Source organism: Petaurus breviceps, unplaced genomic scaffold (genome assembly GCF_028583685.1).
Source record: "Petaurus breviceps papuanus isolate PSGF00001 unplaced genomic scaffold, PetGlider_PUasm1.0 187, whole genome shotgun sequence".
Classification (NCBI taxonomy): domain Eukaryota; kingdom Metazoa; phylum Chordata; class Mammalia; order Diprotodontia; family Petauridae; genus Petaurus; species Petaurus breviceps.
Window position 1 is genome coordinate 16,594,169 of NW_027185799.1, and position 11,791 is coordinate 16,605,959.

Here is an 11,791-nt window from a genome sequence, read left to right on the forward strand (position 1 = left end):
TCACCATTATAATAATCAAATTACAGTAATTAGTACATGGAGCAGACAAGGTCTGTGTGCCAATTTTATATTCTAAAGTAGTTAAGGCACTAGTTATATTATCAGTCACATTCTTTCCCAGACATGAAATCCCATGACAGCCTCATGGTACCCCATTTTAAAATGCATGGCTCACAACCTGTAAAATGTTATTTTTATTTGAAAATGGTGGTGGGAGAGATAAGATTATGACATGATGCATTATAATTGTTTCATTTACCCATTTTGGCATGTAGACCTATTAATTATCTTGACTCTATGCTACCAATAGGGTTAAAATGATTACACTCAGCAGGCATATGAGTAAATATCTCTTTCATACGTGGAGTTTCCCACTGATTCCCCAAGTAGCTCAGAGCTCTAAGTGAGATGGAATCATAGAATGGTGAAAAGTTTAAGATTTGGTCACTTTTCCCAAAGAGATCTAATTGGCAAGATGGAGCCCCATGCTTCTGGAGGGATCTTAAATGTGAGCTCCGTGAGCTATTGCTTAGAATAGTGGACTCTAGACTCAATTCCACCCATAACTGATGTGACAATTGTATAGAATGATTGTGTAGAAACTCTCATTTGGGTAGTGGTCCTGTGAAATAGAATGAGGCCAGACTGGGAAAGTACTAAACTTCACTTTGCTCTCTCCATTGTTAAGAGAAAACTTAATCATTTTATGTTGTCATTCTGCATGTGACTGTAGTTGACACAAATCTTCATTCATTATTTACAATTTTGGGAAACTTGCAGTTGTATCCCTGTTGGGTCTCAGCTTCTTCATCTGTAAAATAATGACATTGGATAGATGATGACTGAGAGGTAGAATAGTATAGTGGAGAGAAACTGTAATTAAAATCAGGAAGACCTGGGTTCAAATCCCACCTCACACACTTATGAACTATATAACTTTGGACAAGTCTCTTTCTGCCTCAGTTTCCTAATCCTTAAAATGAGGGGTTGGACTTGATGGTCTCAGCTCCCATCCAGCTCAAAACCTATGACCCAATGGTCCCTAAATCTATAATCTTATAGACCTGCAATCTTAAAATCTTAAATGGATATCTATTTTATTAAAGTGAATTAATAATTATAATAGCTTACATTCATATAACAATTTAAGATTTGCAAATCAATTTCCATTATATTACTTCATTCTTTCAACTTGAGAGGTGGGTGTTATTATTATCCCCATTTTTTTTCCAGTAAAGAAACTAAGGCTCAGAGAGATTTAAAAAAAAATTAAACTAAAGCAAACCATTTGTTTAGGAACTTTGGGGGAAAAATACTAATACAAGAACTAGCCAATACAAGAGAAACATTTTTCCCTCCTCTAAGCAGAAGAATGGTAGGCTACTGGTATGGAATAAGGCATAGATTTTGGGGGAAATTTGAACCCAAATTCTCCTGACTTGAAGTCCAGCACTCTTATCTACTACACCAGTATTTTAAGGATCTTGCAACACCTCTTTAGATAAATGATATCCTACTGGATAATTGCAAAACCTCTTGAGATAAATGATATCACTACTGGATATCACATGATCAGAGTTGGGAATGCTGGCCTATAGAAGGGTTCCCAATATGTTTTTCATACCAGAGCCAGATAAAGCATTGCTTCTTCAAAAGAGAGCATTTGAGTGAGAATAGGGATAATAAAATCACAGAATAGTTGATCAGAAATACTGAGGAATTTCATAATGGTGACCTAATATGAGTGGGAAGTAACTGAGTCATTAAGCATATCTGTGCCAAAACAAAACAAAACAAAAAAGAGGAAAGACAAGAAAAAGGGTGCTCTGTCTTAAAAAACATGCCTGATTGTAAAACAGTGAAATAATGTAGAAGGGTGATTGGTGAACTGTTGAAAGGTCGAGAAATGATTATTTCAAAATTTCGTGGTTCTTTTTTATGATCCCCATTACTTGATGGTGTTACTAGTAGAATAGTAAGTAAGACCTTTTTAAACAAGAGATAATGAACTGAGTAGAGAGGGGGGATATCTGGGAGGCAAAACTTCATTAGTCAGACTACCGTATTTCATGCTTCCACTCCTGACTAGTTGCATAGGTTTAGGAGGGGTGATCTCTGAAAATTTTCTCCATTAAAAATCTTTCTCCAAACATGCCTGAACTTAAATCTTTCCAAAACAGTTTTATGTTTATTTTTACTTTTCATCATCAGAACATAAATGATTTGGGGGGAAGTGAATTCCACAACAGTGATCTACATGAACACGAATATTTTCCTTAGAATGAAATTGTGGTTTTTTTCTCTTCATAAGATCATATCATCTTAGATTTCACTCTATTTCCTCCCCTTTTGATTTTAATTAAGATGAAAGCTGATTGGTCTGAATGTCTTAAAATTTCTCTTTAATTTTCTTGAAACTGTTATGGTATGGTGGGTGGAAAGTGTAGGTGGAACACATTGAGAACCTTTGTTAAAAAGCAGTTAGGTAAATCCAAAGAATGATTGACTCCCCAATTCAAGAAACATGGATTTGCAAAATAAATTCTATATTGAGGAAGGATTTAATTTCAGGTGTTACTAAGAGGAGACTATATTTGGGGAAGAGCTGAATTTTCTGATTCAAGATGAATGAATGAAAATGTTGAAATTCAGAATATTTTTATTTAGCTTTTAAATCTAGGAAGCAAGATATAAGCTAAGAAAATGGAATTTAAAATTATAATTTTAAGTAAAGGTGATGGGTACATATAAAATGTAATCTTTATGTCAGTGACAAGAAGGACTTGAGAACACTTTGAAGCATTTCTCACTTCTCTCACTTAATGTCCCCACCTAGACCATTTGAGTTTTCTCATTATATTGTCAACTCTCTTTGGCAGTACATAGCTCACAAAGTCAGAAATTGAGCAGGTTTATTTATAGGTCAAATAAACAAAACTCAACTTACAACATTGTTCATGAATTTTTATTTAAAAAAATTTCAGTAAACAAAAATGTATTTTCTCTCCTTCTTCCCTTATCTCTATTGGTAAAAAGGGAAGAAAACCATTGATAAATAACACCACCATCTTCCTACAAGCAACCTTAAGCTTGTATAATCTCAGTCAATTACAATTGCACCCCTGGTAAATTTTACTTATACAGCTGGAGACAGGTAGACATATTCAATTACAGCTTAAAGTCATTCAACCTCTCTGAGTCTTGTTTTTTTATCATCTATTAAATGGGGGTGATAATAATACCTACCTCATAGGTGTTAGATTTACATCTGGCAGGAAATTTGGATGTTAATGAAATATTTTAGAGATGGACCCAGCAAGGTTAAGTAAGTTAGGTCACAAAGATAGTGTTCTTTATCAAAGCTTGAAATCAAAGCAATCAAAAGGAGTTATTTTGCCCAATTATATACCAATAAATTTAACAATTTAAACAAAATGGAAGAATATTTACAAAAATATAAACTGCCTAGATAGCAGAAGAAGAAACAGAATATCTAAATAGATGTATTTTAGAAAAAGAAACTCAATAGGCAATAAATGAGTTTCCTAAGAAAAAAGCACCAGGACCATACAGATTTTTGCAAATGAATTCTATCAAACATTTAAAGACTAACTAAATCCAACATTAAATAAATCATTTGAAACAAGAGGCAAAAAAGGGGTTCTACCAAACTCCTTTTAGAAAACAAATATGATAGTGATACCTAAACCAGGAAGAGTAAAAACAGAGAAAGAAAATTTTAGACCAATTTCATTAATGACTATGGATGCAAAAATCCTAAATAAAATACTAGCTAAGAAATTACAACAATGTATTACAAAGATTAGACATTATGACCAAGTGGAATTTATACCAGGAATGTAGGAATAGTTTAACATAAGGAAAACTATTAGCATAATTAATTATATCAACAACAAAAATGGTATGATTATATCAATAAAGGCAGAAAAAGCTTTTGATAACATATAACACTCATTTCTATTAAATCACTTGAAAATATAGGTGTAAATAGATTTTCTTTAAATTAACAAAAAGCATTTACTTGAAACCATCAGCAAGCATTATTTTTAATGGTGATAAGCTAGACACCTTTCCAGTAAGATCAAGTGTGAAACAAGGATGCCCACTGTCACCACTATTATTCAATGTTATATTGGAAATACTAGCAATAGCAATAAGAGAAGAAAAAAAAACTGAAGAAATCAGAATAGAGACTGAGGTGATAAAACTATTTTTTTGCAGACAGTATGATGACCTACTTAGAAAATACCAAAGACTCAATTAAAAAGATAGTTTGAAATAATAATTTTAGCAAAGTAGCAGGATATAAAGTAAATCCATATAAATCATATATGTCAACAAAAAAAATCTTTCAAGAAGATATAGTAAGAGATATTTCATTAAAAATAACTTTAGATAGTACAAAAGACCTGGGAGTATACCTTACAAAACAAACCCTGCCCCCAAAATTACATATATGCATATACTTTTATACAAATAAAATAGGATTTAAATAATTGAAGAAATTTTCACTGTTCTTGGGTAGGCAGGGCCAATATAATAAAAACGACAATTTTACCTAAACTAAATTTATATATTCAATGACATCATAATTAAATAACAAAAAAAATTACCAAGTTAGAAAAAATAATAACAAAACTCATTTGGAAGAACAAAAGGTCAAGAACATCAAAGGAACTAATGAAAAAAGTAAAGGAGGGGAGCAGAGCCAAGATGGAAGAGTAGAAACAGGACTGCCCTGTGGCTCTGATTTCCACCTCCTCCAATACATGTAAAAAATGGCTCTAAACAAATTTTAGAGCTACAAAACCCACAAAGTGACAGTGAGAAACAAATCTCCTGCTGAAGGCAGCCTAGCAGGCCAACAGGAAAGGTCTATCACACTGAGATGAGCACTGTCTTGTGTGAGCTGCATGGTGGCCCCAGGGCAGCCCTGATGAGCAGTGGCCAGAGCAGACTTCAGGAGAGTGAATCACCAGCAGCTGTGGCAGTCTCCAGACTTTTCAAACTATAAACAACAAAGAGCAAGTAAAAGGTCAGTCAGGAACTCTGCTGGAAGAGGGGGTCGGAAGAACATTTTCTGGCCCCTGCCCCGGGGTGAGAAGTGGTGGAGGTGCAGTGGCCCCAGCTACTACCTCATGGCTGCCTCCAGTGCTCCTGACCTGGAGATCATAGGGGGAACAAGTGACCATTCAGAGGGTAATCGCTCTTGCTTTGTCCTGCTTGGATCTGGATTGTGGTCTTGAGTGGAGGTCCTGGGGTGTGTGGCCAGGTGCCAGAGCTTGTGGGAGCTGCAGAGAGGGCACCTTCCTAATTTCTGCAGCAGCTGCAAAAACCCCAGCGATTTGGGACAAAGTTCTCTCCATTCTGAAAACAGAGTTCTACTGTGGCAAAGAGTTCAAAAGTCAAGTAATTGACTGGCAACATGAGCAGCCAGAGGAAACACAATTCTACCATAGATTATTTTTTTGGGAACAAAAAGGATCAAAGCATGGCATGGGTGGAAGACAACAAAATCATAACTCCTGCATCAAAAGCTCCCAAGAAAAATATGAACTGGTTATAGGCCATGGAGGAATCTCAAGAAGGATTTTGAAAACCAGGTAAGAGAAGTGGAGGAAAAATTGGAAAGAGAAATGAGAATGATGCAAAAAAAAAAATAAAAAAAATGAAAGTCAATAGCCTGACTGAAGAAAATAACACCTCGAAAAATAAACTAACTCAAATGGCAAAAAGGGTCCATAAAGCCAATGAGGAGAAGAATGCCTTAAAAAACTGAATTTACCAGATGGAAAAAGAATTTCAAAAGCTCACTGAAGAAATAATTCCTTCACAATTAGATTGGAGCAAATGGAAGCTAATGACTTTATGAGAAATCAATATACTATAAGACAGATCCAAACAAATGAAAGAATAGAAAGTAATGTGAAATATCTCATTGGAAAAACCACTGACCTGGAAAATAAATCCAGGAGAGATAATTTAAAAATTATTGGACTACCTGAAAGTCATGATCAAAAAAAGAGCCTAGACACTATCTTTCAGGAACTTATCAAGCAAAATTGCCCTGATATTCTAGAACCAGAGGGCAAAATACAAATTGAAAGAATTCACTGATCACTTCTTGAAAAAGATCCCAAAAAGAAAACTCCTAGGAATACTTGGAATATGATATTCCAGAGGGCAAAGGAGCTAGGATTAAAACCAAGAATCACCTACCCAGCAAAACTGAGTACAATGTTTCAGGGGGAAATATGACCATTCAATGAAATAGAGGATTTTCAAGCATTCTTGATGAAAAATCCAGAGCTGAACAGAAAATTTGACTTTCAAATACAAGAAGCAAGAGAAGCATGAGAAAGTGAAAAGAAATCATAAGGAACTTACTCAAGTTGAACTGTTTACATTCCTACATGGAAAAATGCTAATTCTAACTCATAAGACTTTTCTCAGTATGAGGACAGTTGAAGGGTATATATATGTATAGGAGCGTGTATTATGTATAAATATACATGTGAGTGTGTGTATATATGTGTACATGTATACATAGACAGAGGGCACAGGATGAGTTGAATATGAAGGGATGATATCTAAAAAATAAAATGAATAGGTGAGAGAGGGATATATTGGGAGGAGAAAGAGCAAGATAAATTAGGGTAAATTATCTCATATAAAAGAGGCAAGGGAAAACTTACAATGGAGGGGAAGAGCAGGAAGGTGAAAGGGAATGGGATAAATTTACTCTCACTGAATTTGGCTTAAGGAGGAAATAACATACACACTCAATTGGGTATCTTACCCTACATGAAAATAGGTGAAAAGAGGATAAGAGGGGGGATGATAGAAGGGAGAGCATATTGGGGGAGAGGGTAGTTAGAAGCAAACACTTTTGAAAAGGGGCAGGGTCAAAGGAGAAAAAAAATAAGTCGGGGGGTGGGATAAGATGGAGGAAAATATAGTTAGTCTTTCACAATATACCTACTATGGAAATTATTTGGGTAACTACACATGTACAACCTATATTAAATTGCTTATCTTCCCAGTGGGGGTGGGTGAGGAGGGAAGAAGGGAAAAAATCTGGAACTTAAGGTTTTAAAAACAAATGTGTATAAAAAAATTGTTTATATGCAACTGGGAAATGAAATAAGATATACAGACACTGGGGTATAGAAACCCATCTTGCCTTACTAGAAAGATAGGGGAGGATATAAGAGAGAACAGATTAGGGAAAGGGGTATTCAGTGGACTAGCTATTTTGGGGTGGGGGTAGGGAGAAGATGGGGAGAAAAATTTGTAACTCAAAATCTTGTGGAAATGAATGTTGAAAACTAAAAATAAATAAATAAACTGGGAAAAATTTTTAAAAAAGAAAAGAGGAAGATAAATGTCATGAGATAATTATAAAAAATGTAAACTTTATTTTATATAAGTATCTTGTAAAATAAAAATAGTTTAGGATAGAAAATATAAGAGGTTGTCAACTTTCAGAGAACAGAATGTGAAATTAAAGTGATCAAGGAATTAAAGATGAAAAAATAAAAATATTTCTAAAATAAGTTACTTCAAAAAAAAGTAAAGGGGGTAGAACTAAATCTTAAACTATATTATAAGGCAGTAATTATCAAAACTTTCTGGTACTGGCAAAGAAACAGAAATATAGATTAATGGAACAGAGAAAACATACAATATACAGCAGCAAATGACTATAGCAACCTTGTGTTTTGCAAGAGTAGACCTGAGTTTTGGGGATAACAATTCATTGTTTTGGTAAAAATTGTTGGGAAAGCAGGACAACAGTTTGGCAGAAACTAGGCATAGACCAGTATCTCATACCATTTACCAAAATGACGTCAAAATGTATACTTGACCTAGATATAAAAAAGAGATTACAATAAATTAGAACATGGAATATATTGCCTTGCAGATATGTGGATAGGTGAACAATTTATTAATAAACAAGAGATAGAGAGCAGTGTGGAGTGTAAAATGAATAATTTCAATTATATTCCACTAAAGGTTTTTGTACAAATAAAACAAATGTAGCCAAGATCGGGGGGGGGGGGGATTTATAGACAGTTTCTCAGATAAAGATCTCACATTTCAAATATATAAAGAACTTTTTCAAATCTATAGGAATATGAGTCATTCCCCAATTGATAAATTATCAAAAGATATGAATAGGTAGTTTTCTGATGAAAAAATCAAGTCACTTGAAAAAATGCTCTACATCATTATTAAGAGAAATGAAAAATTTAAAAACCTTGGGATATCATTTTATACCCATCCAATCAGCTAAAATGATTGAAGGGGAAAGTGACAAATATTGGAAGAGATATGGAAAAATTGAGACACTGATTCACTGCTGGTGGAACTGTGAACTAATCAAAACATTTTGGAATTATGCCCAAAGAATTATTAAATTGTCTATACCCTTTCACTCCGCAATACCACTACTAAGTTTGTTTCCTAAGATAATTAGGGGAAAAGGAAAAGAATCTATATGCTCTAAAATATTTATAGTAGCTCTCTTTGTGGTGGCAAAGAAGTAGGAATTGTGGGTATATCTGCCATTTGGGGAATAGTTAAATAAGCTGTGGAATATAATCATGATGGAACACTACTCAGCTATAAGAAATGATGAGCTTGATGATCTTAGAAAAACATGGATAGACTCGCATGAAATAATGAATAGTGAAATAAGCAGAACCAAGAGAACATCATATACCGTAATAGCAATATTGTTTTAAGAACAACTTTGAGCAAATAAGTCATTTTGACTATTATAAATACCCAAAATAACTACAGAGGATCTATGAAGGAATAGAAGTATGTACAGAATGATTTTACATATATATGCATATATGCATACATATTTATGTCATAGTAGCCATCTCTAGGGTGGGGTAGAAGGGGAAAAGAAAAAAATAGAAAGGTACATTATTATATATTTAAAAGGAATAGCAAATTATACATAATAGACTTTCACATGCAATCATCTTTTTTTTCCTATTCTACTGTGTTAAGGAAATGCATGTTTTATTTCTTAAGTTCTGAATAAAATAAATTTAGAAAAGAAAAATAGAACACACAAGTCTCTCTGAGGCCAACGGTATAGGATTATTCAAATCACCAGGGGCTGCTTTGTCCATATCTAGGGTATGGCATTTGACTTGGGGATGGGAGAGCAATGCCAAGATTTTGCAGAGCCCGTTACAAATAAAAAGGCAAGACTGTAAAATATATGACATGAAGTTGTTGTTGCTGTCCTTCCTTTGTTCTTGAACAGAACTGTGACATCAGGAATGTGATGCCATGATTTATCAGTGAATTGGATTTAAGTGAGAAGGGCAGGGCAAAGTCACCAGTCTCACTTTCGCCTCTGGAGCCATCTGGGTCCAGTAGCAGGATATAGATTAGGACAACTGGAGATGGCCCTGGATATAGTCCCTTGGCCTTTTTTTTCTTTCAAAAGTAATATGGTTCAAGAGAAAGAATGTTGTAGTTAGAAACAAAGAAATTAAATCTGAATCCTAACTCTCAACTAGTCCCAGGTTATGTAACTTCTCTTTTGGGCTCAATTTCCTCATCTCATCCTCACAAGAAAGTGGAACCTAGATGATCTCTTAGGTACTAACTCTAAATCTGAGGTCTTAAAAAGTATGATAGAGGAGTTGTTGCTAGTTTCAAAATAAGACTGAGGGCCACTGGTTTTTTGGGTCCTTTACTTACTATTCAGCATTGCTCTCAGATTTAAGGTTTTGAAATGTCATTTATACTGTTATCCCTGGGAATATGAAATCCCTTGGAAAGACCAATCCCAGTTGGATGCTTTTGAGTGATAGCCTATCAATTGGTCTGTTGCCAAACCTGCCAAACTTAGCAAGAATCCTAGAGACACTCTGCAGGCTTAATGGACAGATTGTACTTTTTGTGTGGGAGTTGGAATTCAGACAAAACCTGATGTCTGAAAACAGAAAACAAACAGAGGTAAATGACCAGGCTTTTTTTGGCAAGACTTTGAAAAACACAGACTAAAGGCCACTGCCAATCTGATAGGGTTAGAAATCCCTACACATTTACACAGTGACCAAAAAGGAAACAGGAGCCTGACATGTAGGAAGTGAGGGAGGAAAGAAAGAAGGGCGGGAGAGGTAGCAAAGTTATTTCTGCTGAACTCGTAATGTGTGAACTGTGAATTGGCTGCATCATAAAAAACTTCAGGTCTTTTTTTTTTTCAGATACTTAAGTTAGGTGTAGGCCAAAATGTAGTGATGCTCTAATTCCATCATTTCATATTAACTGGCAAATGTACTGCAAGTCATGTAGCCAATTACTGTGTTTTAGAATTATAGAATACAAGAGTCTGAAGTTCATCTAGTGTTCAAACTGATAAATGAATCACTTCTACAACATATACAGTAAGTAGTCATCCAGTCTCCCTTTGAACAGTTTCAATGACAGGGAACTCATTCCCAAGCCATTCCTAGAAAGAGAGAACTCTGTTTTTCAGTTCTCCTTTGTACTGAGCTAGACTTTGCCTTCTGTCACTGACATCCAGTGGCTCTAGTTCTAATCTCCTAAATTATATAGAATAAAATAAATCCATTTTGTGGATGATAGCATCCCAAATATTTCAGAACTATCACCATTCTTCTTCCTATCCCCCATCTAGTTCTTTGGACTGTTCCATAAGGAAGCCTTAAGCTTCTTTATTATTCAAAGTCTTCTTGTTCTGGACTTATCATCAACGCCATTTCTAACATTTGATGCCCAGAACTGAATGGAGTAATTTGGGTCTATCTCTTTCTGCCCACAAAGGCAGCAAAGACACATGTCTAGTGGAACACTATAATAACTTTCTTATTAGACTGTCTGCCTTAAGGCTCTCCTCCCTCAGCTACATTCTCCCCACAGCTGCTGAAGGGATATATTCCCAAAGCATAGGTCTGCCACTGTCACTGCCCCAATCAATAAACTCCAGTAGCTCCTTGGATAAAATACAGATCTAGGATCAAATACAATTTCCTCTGTTTGGCATTTAAAATCTGTTATGATTGGGCTTCAGCCTACATTTCCAGTCTTATTAGACATTACTCTCATTCATGAACTCGAAGGTGCAGTCAAACTGCCCTTCTTGCTTTCCCTCATACACAGGGATGTGCTGGTAAAGGTTGGCTCTCCAAACACACACACACACTCCTATATATGCCCACAACACATTTTTGAGTCTAATTTTTAGCATTAACATTTTTATATTGCTTTATTAAGTCTAGACAATCAACAAAATGACAAATTGAGCTATGATTTGTAGTGTTTGCCGATTTCTAGCATGTAAATTCTAGTGGAATTTAAACAATAGACTCTCATGAAAAGATATGAGCTGGGTTCAGCTTGTCCCTGAATCTGTCTGTCTCTCTCTCTCTCTCTAGATATATATATGGATATAGATATGCACATAAACACATATAGATAATATAAATAGCTGTATCTGTCCATATGTATATATACATATATATCAATATATTACTTGTAAAGGACTTTCTAGATTTCAGTTTTGTTCCTCAACTTCAATTTTTTTTCAAGTGATAATTTGATGAGTGTGCTGTCTACTTTTTGGTGGCCCCAGTAGAGGTAACCACTATAAAATGAGATTTCTTTTTAAAAGAATACATGCATACACTAATATACACATACACAAACACACATGCCTATCTATCTATCTATCTATCTATCTATCTATCTATCTATCTATCTATCTATCTATCTATCT

General features: G+C 34.8%; 1 long non-coding RNA gene across 1 annotated transcript in view; it reads right to left on the bottom strand.

Annotated features, from left to right (window-relative positions):
* Window positions 1–2,951: 2,951 nt before the first annotated feature.
* Window positions 2,952–11,791, bottom strand: part of LOC138163116 (uncharacterized) — a 10,628-nt gene continuing 1,788 nt past the window's right edge. The window contains exon 2 of the long non-coding RNA XR_011168799.1: window positions 2,952–5,029. This is a non-coding gene — a long non-coding RNA (uncharacterized lncRNA). The remainder of the gene's footprint in view (window positions 5,030–11,791) is intronic.